This window comes from Oncorhynchus gorbuscha, linkage group LG10 (genome assembly GCF_021184085.1).
Source record: "Oncorhynchus gorbuscha isolate QuinsamMale2020 ecotype Even-year linkage group LG10, OgorEven_v1.0, whole genome shotgun sequence".
Classification (NCBI taxonomy): domain Eukaryota; kingdom Metazoa; phylum Chordata; class Actinopteri; order Salmoniformes; family Salmonidae; genus Oncorhynchus; species Oncorhynchus gorbuscha.
Window position 1 is genome coordinate 96,953,589 of NC_060182.1, and position 7,845 is coordinate 96,961,433.

At 45.1% G+C, this 7,845-nt stretch overlaps 1 pseudogene; it reads left to right on the forward strand.

The window, feature by feature from the left end:
* Nucleotides 1-7,845, forward strand: part of LOC124047003 — a 53,224-nt pseudogene extending 45,379 nt beyond the window's left edge.

The window sequence follows — 7,845 nt, forward strand, 5'->3', positions numbered from 1 at the left end:
GGAACAGAATAGTAGTGTCAGAAGGTCATCTGATAGGGAACAGACTAGTAGTGTCATCTGATAGGGAACAGACTAGTAGTGTCGTCTGATAGGGAACAGGCTAGTAGTGTCATCTGATAGGGAACAGACTAGTAGTGTCATCTGATAGGGAACAGACTAGTAGTGTCAGAAGGTCATCTGATAGGGAACAGACTAGTAGTGTCAGAAGGTCATCTGATAGGGAACAGACTAGTAGTGTCATCTGATAGGGAACAGACTAGTAGTGTCAGAAGGTCATCTGATAGGGAACAGACTAGTAGTGTCAGAAGGTCATCTGATAGGGAACAGACTAGTAGTGTCATCTGATAGGGAACAGACTAGTAGTGTCGTCTGATAGGGAACAGACTAGTAGTGTCATCTGATAGGGAACAGACTAGTAGTGTCATCTGATAGGGAACAGACTAGTAGTGTCAGAAGGTCGTCTGATAGGGAACAGACTAGTAGTGTCATCTGATAGGGAACAGACTAGTAGTGTCAGAAGGTCATCTGATAGGGAACAGACTAGTAGTGTCGTCTGATAGGGAACAGACTAGTAGTGTCGTCTGATAGGGAACAGACTAGTAGTGTCATCTGATAGGGAACAGACTAGTAGTGTCATCTGATAGGGAACAGACTAGTAGTGTTATCTGATAGGGAACAGACTAGTAGTGTCATCTGATAGGGAACAGACTAGTAGTGTCAGAAGGTCGTCTGATAGGGAACAGACTAGTAGTGTCATCTGATAGGGAACAGACTAGTAGTGTCAGAAGGTCATCTGATAGGGAACAGACTAGTAGTGTCATCTGATAGGGAACAGACTAGTAGTGTCATCTGATAGGGAACAGACTAGTAGTGTTATCTGATAGGGAACAGACTAGTAGTGTCATCTGATAGGGAACAGACTAGTAGTGTCATCTGATAGGGAACAGACTAGTAGTGTCATCTGATAGGGAACAGACTAGTAGTGTCATCTGATAGGGAACAGACTAGTAGTGTCATCTGATAGGGAACAGACTAGTAGTGTCAGAAGGTCATCTGATAGGGAACAGACTAGTAGTGTTATCTGATAGGGAACAGACTAGTAGTGTCATCTGATAGGGAACAGACTAGTAGTGTCATCTGATAGGGAACAGACTAGTAGTGTCAGAAGGTCATCTGATAGGGAACAGACTAGTAGTGTTATCTGATAGGGAACAGACTAGTAGTGTCATCTGATAGGGAACAGACTAGTAGTGTCAGAAGGTCATCTGATAGGGAACAGACTAGTAGTGTTATCTGATAGGGAACAGACTAGTAGTGTCATCTGATAGGGAACAGACTAGTAGTGTCATCTGATAGGGAACAGACTAGTAGTGTCAGAAGGTCATCTGATAGGGAACAGACTAGTAGTGTTATCTGATAGGGAACAGACTAGTAGTGTCATCTGATAGGGAACAGACTAGTAGTGTCATCTGATAGGGAACAGACTAGTAGTGTCATCTGATAGGAACAGACTAGTAGTGTCATCTGATAGGGAACAGACTAGTAGTGTCATCTGATAGGGAACAGACTAGTAGTGTCAGAAGGTCATCTGATAGGGAACAGACTAGTAGTGTCGTCTGATAGGGAACAGACTAGTAGTGTCAGAAGGTCATCTGATAGGGAACAGACTAGTAGTGTCAGAAGGTCATCTGATAGGGAACAGACTAGTAGTGTCAGAAGGTCGTCTGATAGGGAACAGACTAGTAGTGTCATCTGATAGGGAACAGACTAGTAGTGTCATCTGATAGGGAACAGACTAGTAGTGTCGTCTGATAGGGAACAGACTAGTAGTGTCGTCTGATAGGGAACAGACTAGTAGTGTCAGAAGGTCGTCTGATAGGGAACAGACTAGTAGTGTCATCTGATAGGGAACAGGCTAGTAGTGTCATCTGATAGGGAACAGACTAGTAGTGTCATCTGATAGGGAACAGGCTAGTAGTGTCATCTGATAGGGAACAGACTAGTAGTGTCATCTGATAGGGAACAGACTAGTAGTGTCGTCTGATAGGGAACAGAATAGTAGTGTCAGAAGGTCATCTGATAGGGAACAGACTAGTAGTGTCATCTGATAGGGAACAGACTAGTAGTGTCGTCTGATAGGGAACAGGCTAGTAGTGTCATCTGATAGGGAACAGACTAGTAGTGTCATCTGATAGGGAACAGACTAGTAGTGTCAGAAGGTCATCTGATAGGGAACAGACTAGTAGTGTCAGAAGGTCATCTGATAGGGAACAGACTAGTAGTGTCATCTGATAGGGAACAGACTAGTAGTGTCAGAAGGTCATCTGATAGGGAACAGACTAGTAGTGTCAGAAGGTCATCTGATAGGGAACAGACTAGTAGTGTCATCTGATAGGGAACAGACTAGTAGTGTCGTCTGATAGGGAACAGACTAGTAGTGTCATCTGATAGGGAACAGACTAGTAGTGTCATCTGATAGGGAACAGACTAGTAGTGTCAGAAGGTCATCTGATAGGGAACAGACTAGTAGTGTCAGAAGGTCATCTGATAGGGAACAGACTAGTAGTGTCGTCTGATAGGGAACAGACTAGTAGTGTCATCTGATAGGGAACAGACTAGTAGTGTCAGAAGGTCATCTGATAGGGAACAGACTAGTAGTGTCGTCTGATAGGGAACAGACTAGTAGTGTCATCTGATAGGGAACAGACTAGTAGTGTCAGAAGGTCATCTGATAGGGAACAGACTAGTAGTGTCGTCTGATAGGGAACAGACTAGTAGTGTCAGAAGGTCATCTGATAGGGAACAGACTAGTAGTGTCATCTGATAGGGAACAGACTAGTAGTGTCAGAAGGTCATCTGATAGGGAACAGACTAGTAGTGTCGTCTGATAGGGAACAGACTAGTAGTGTCATCTGATAGGGAACAGACTAGTGGTGTCATCTGATAGGGAACAGACTAGTAGTGTCAGAAGGTCATCTGATAGGGAACAGACTAGTAGTGTCATCTGATAGGGAACAGACTAGTAGTGTCAGAAGGTCATCTGATAGGGAACAGACTAGTAGTGTCGTCTGATAGGGAACAGACTAGTAGTGTCATCTGATAGGGAACAGACTAGTAGTGTCAGAAGGTCGTCTGATAGGGAACAGACTAGTAGTGTCAGAAGGTCATCTGATAGGGAACAGACTAGTAGTGTCAGAAGGTCATCTGATAGGGAACAGACTAGTAGTGTCATCTGATAGGGAACAGACTAGTAGTGTCATCTGATAGGGAACAGACTAGTAGTGTCATCTGATAGGGAACAGACTAGTAGTGTCATCTGATAGGGAACAGACTAGTAGTGTCAGAAGGTCATCTGATAGGGAACAGACTAGTAGTGTCATCTGATAGGGAACAGACTAGTAGTGTCATCTGATAGGGAACAGACTAGTAGTGTCATCTGATAGGGAACAGACTAGTAGTGTCATCTGATAGGGAACAGACTAGTAGTGTCATCTGATAGGGATCAGACTAGTAGTGTCATCTGATAGGGAACAGACTAGTAGTGTCATCTGATAGGGAACAGACTAGTAGTGTCATCTGATAGGGAACAGACTAGTAGTGTCGTCTGATAGGGAACAGACTAGTAGTGTCAGAAGGTCATCTGATAGGGAACAGACTAGTAGTGTCATCTGATAGGGAACAGACTAGTAGTCATCTGATAGGGAACAGACTAGTAGTGTCATCTGATAGGGAACAGACTAGTAGTGTTATCTGATAGGGAACAGACTAGTAGTGTCATCTGATAGGGAACAGACTAGTAGTGTCAGAAGGTCATCTGATAGGGAACAGACTAGTAGTGTCATCTGATAGGGAACAGACTAGTAGTGTCATCTGATAGGGAACAGACTAGTAGTGTCATCTGATAGGGAACAGACTAGTAGTGTCATCTGATAGGGAACAGACTAGTAGTGTCATCTGATAGGGATCAGACTAGTAGTGTCATCTGATAGGGAACAGACTAGTAGTGTCATCTGATAGGGAACAGACTAGTAGTGTCATCTGATAGGGAACAGACTAGTAGTGTCGTCTGATAGGGAACAGACTAGTAGTGTCAGAAGGTCATCTGATAGGGAACAGACTAGTAGTGTCATCTGATAGGGAACAGACTAGTAGTCATCTGATAGGGAACAGACTAGTAGTGTCATCTGATAGGGAACAGACTAGTAGTGTTATCTGATAGGGAACAGACTAGTAGTGTCATCTGATAGGGAACAGACTAGTAGTGTCAGAAGGTCATCTGATAGGGAACAGACTAGTAGTGTCATCTGATAGGGAACAGACTAGTAGTGTCATCTGATAGGGAACAGACTAGTAGTGTTGGAAGGTCGTCTGATAGGGAACAGACTAGTAGTGTTGGAAGGTCGTCTGATAGGGAACAGACTAGTAGTGTTGGAAGGTCGTCTGATAGGGAACAGACTAGTAGTGTTGGAAGGTGGGTCAGATTGTTGGCTTCTACTTGCCGGGTCAGGAGGAGTAATTTTCCCTTAAAGGCTTTGACAAGGTCCTTCCCTCCCTTGTATTTTGGAGTTCAGTTCATTCATGAGGCCATGATGTCTACTGGGAAGGCTAAATCAACCAACCATTCTTTATCTTGCAGTTGAGGGAAATTTTCATAAAAAATAAAAACTCTGCAATCTCCGACTTCAGGTGCCACACCCTTTTAAGCACCTTCCCCAAACTCAGCCATCTCTCATGTTTGTGTGGTAAGGGGAGATCTGCATGACCCGACTCTCTCTTCCGACAGGGAGACAAACTGCCAAACTGGTTTAAAGATTTTGCTAATTTTCATTTGGCTTTCAAAGAGGCCCAATCTGCCTGTGCAACAAGGCCCATCTGCTAGAGCAACAAGGTCATTAACCAAAAAGCCCATTTTAAATTGATTTGAAAACCTGGAAAACACTAGCTATTCTGTTAAGATTGTATGGAAGTGTATATAAATGTACACAAACGTTAATTAGACTTTTAATCGGGAAAGTATTCAGACACCTATTTCCTCATGTTACGTTAGTTTTATTTAAAAAATTGATTAAATAAAACATTTTCCTCATCCATCTACATACAATACCCTATAATGACATCACAATACTCCATAATGACATCAGAATAACCCATAATGACATCAGAATAACCCATAATGACATCACAATACCCCATAATGACATCACAATACCCCATAATGACATCACAATACCCCATAATGACAAAGCGAAAAACTTTTTAAAATACATTTTTGCACATTTATTACAAAGGAAAAAAACATCTTATTTTCAGACTCTTTGCTATGAGACTCGAACTTGAGCTCCGGTGTGTCCTGCTTCTGATGGTGATTGGGAGTCTCATAGGGTGAAGCACTATTGGCCCAGTATTGTCCGGGTCTGGCCGTCATTGTAAATAAGAATTTGTTTTTAACTGACTTGACTCGTTAAATAAAATAAATAAAAGAAGTGTGGCAATTTGGCAGCCGGGAGAAGGGAATTATAATGATAATTTTCAGCACAACGGCCGCTTTGACCGAAATGAATGGATATTTTTTTAGGCCGCTGGGAAATTTTAAGCACTACACACTGCCCTTACCCACCTGGATAAAAGGAATATGTGAGGATGCTGTTCATGGACGACAACTCAGTCTTCAATACCATAATGCCCTCTAAACTCACCACAAAGCTCATGGCCCTGGGACTGGACTTCCTGTCTATGCAACTGTCCTGGACTGGACTTCCTGTCTATGCAACTGTCCTGGACTGGACTTCCTGTCTATGCAACTGTCCTGGACTGGACTTCCTGTCTATGTAACTGTCCTGGACTGGACTTCCTGTCTATGCAACTGTCCTGGACTGGACTTCCTGTCTATGCAACTGTACTGGACTGGACTTCCTGTCTATGCAACTGGACTGGACTTCCTGTCTATGCAACTGGACTGGACTTCCTGTCTATGCAACTGTCCTGGACTGGACTTCCTGTCTATGCAACTGTCCTGGACTGGACTTCCTGTCTATGCAACTGTCCTGGACTGGACTTCCTGTCTATGCAACTGTCCTGGACTTCCTGTCTATGCAATTGTCCTGGACTGGACTTCCTGTCTATGCAATTGTCCTGGACTGGACTTCCTGTCTATGCAACTGTCCTGGACTGGACTTCCTGTCTATGCAGCATTACTACCTCGACACGGGGGGCCCCACAAGGGTGAAATCCTGTACTCCCAGTATACCCATGACACAGTTCCAACTTTAAAAAAAACATTTATTTTTATTTAACTGGGAGGAGGTAGATACTCTGACAGCGTGGTGCCAGGTCAACATCTTCACCCTCGACCTCAGCAAAACAAAGGAGAAGATTGTGGACTTCAGGAGGAACCATGTCGGGCTTGCCTCCATTCTCATCAACGGGCGTAATTCAAAAGGCATTCGCACATCTGAGCGATCTTTTTTTGCAGGTGCTTGATAACAGTTGAATAAAATGAGAGAAAATAAGAAACCCGCACACTGCTTTTGATAGTAACACTGCTCTTTAATACGTTTTACATATCGGCCTCGAGGCCTTCGTCAAGCTTCTTTTTTCCCTCCTCAAGTTCCTCTGCGAACACGTCTCCGAAGAGCTGAAATATATCAAACCGCACTGACATTGTGGCGAAGAAGGCAGGACAGCGACTACTCAAGATCAGGATGCTGAAGAAATGTGTTCTGTCCCCGAGGGCCGTCGGTGTTCTTCAGGGGCTGTTGGTATAGTAACTCCACCATCGCAGACCGCATGGCGCTACAGAGAGTGGAACGCTCAGCCCAACGCTCCATTGCCTGCTCACCGCCTGCCCTCCAGGACAACTACATCACCAGGTGTCGCCGGAAGGCCAAGAAGATCATCAGGGACTTCAACCACCCGAGCCAAGGCCTGTTCTCCCCACTTCCTTCACTCAGACACGGGCAGCGCAGGAGCATCATGTCAGACTGGCCAATAGTTTCTTCCCTCAGACCATCAGACTGCTGAATAGCCACCACTAGTCAGCTCCTAATCCACCTACTCTCCTGATTTACAAATCCTTAATTAACCTGTCTCCTCCCCTTCATCTACATGTCTCCTCCCCTTCATCTACACTGATTTGAAGTGGATGTAACAGGTGACATCAATTAGGATCATATCTCTCACCTGGATTGACCTGGTCAGTCTGTCATGGAAAGAGCAGCTGTTCTTAATGTTTATACACTCCGTCTATATTTGTAGGTGTGTCTGTTCTTTGTAATTCCTCTCGTAATTAAACCCTGTCTCTTTCGTTCCCCCCAGGCCCCAGCTGCTTTTGGCCTGGTCTCTTTCCTGATGCATGCTGGTCTGGAGAGGAATCGGATCCGTAAACACCTGCTGGCCTTCGCCCTGGCAGCACCTGTCCTCGCCATAGTTACCTTCGTAGGACTCAGCCAGGTCAGTTGGTTGTCTATGATCTCTTCCAATACCCCAATACCCCTTCTCCCCAATACCCCTTCTCCCCAATACCCCTTCTCCCCACTACCCCTTCTCCCCACTACCCCTTCTCCCCACTACCCCTTCTCCCCACTACCCCTTCTCCCCACTACCCCTTCCACCCCCTCCCCAATACCCAGCCAACCCCCTCCCTATTCTAATTACCCCCAATTGTTTTGTCCTCTCTACCTCCAGAGCAGTAAAGAGGCACTGTCCAACGTGAACGCCACAGGGGTGGCCATGCTGTTCTCTGCCGGGACCTTCCTGTATGTTGCCACCGTACACGTTCTGCCTGAGGTGGGCGGGACCGGACACAGCCACTCCCCCACACCGGGAAGGAAGCAGCGAAGGGACTGA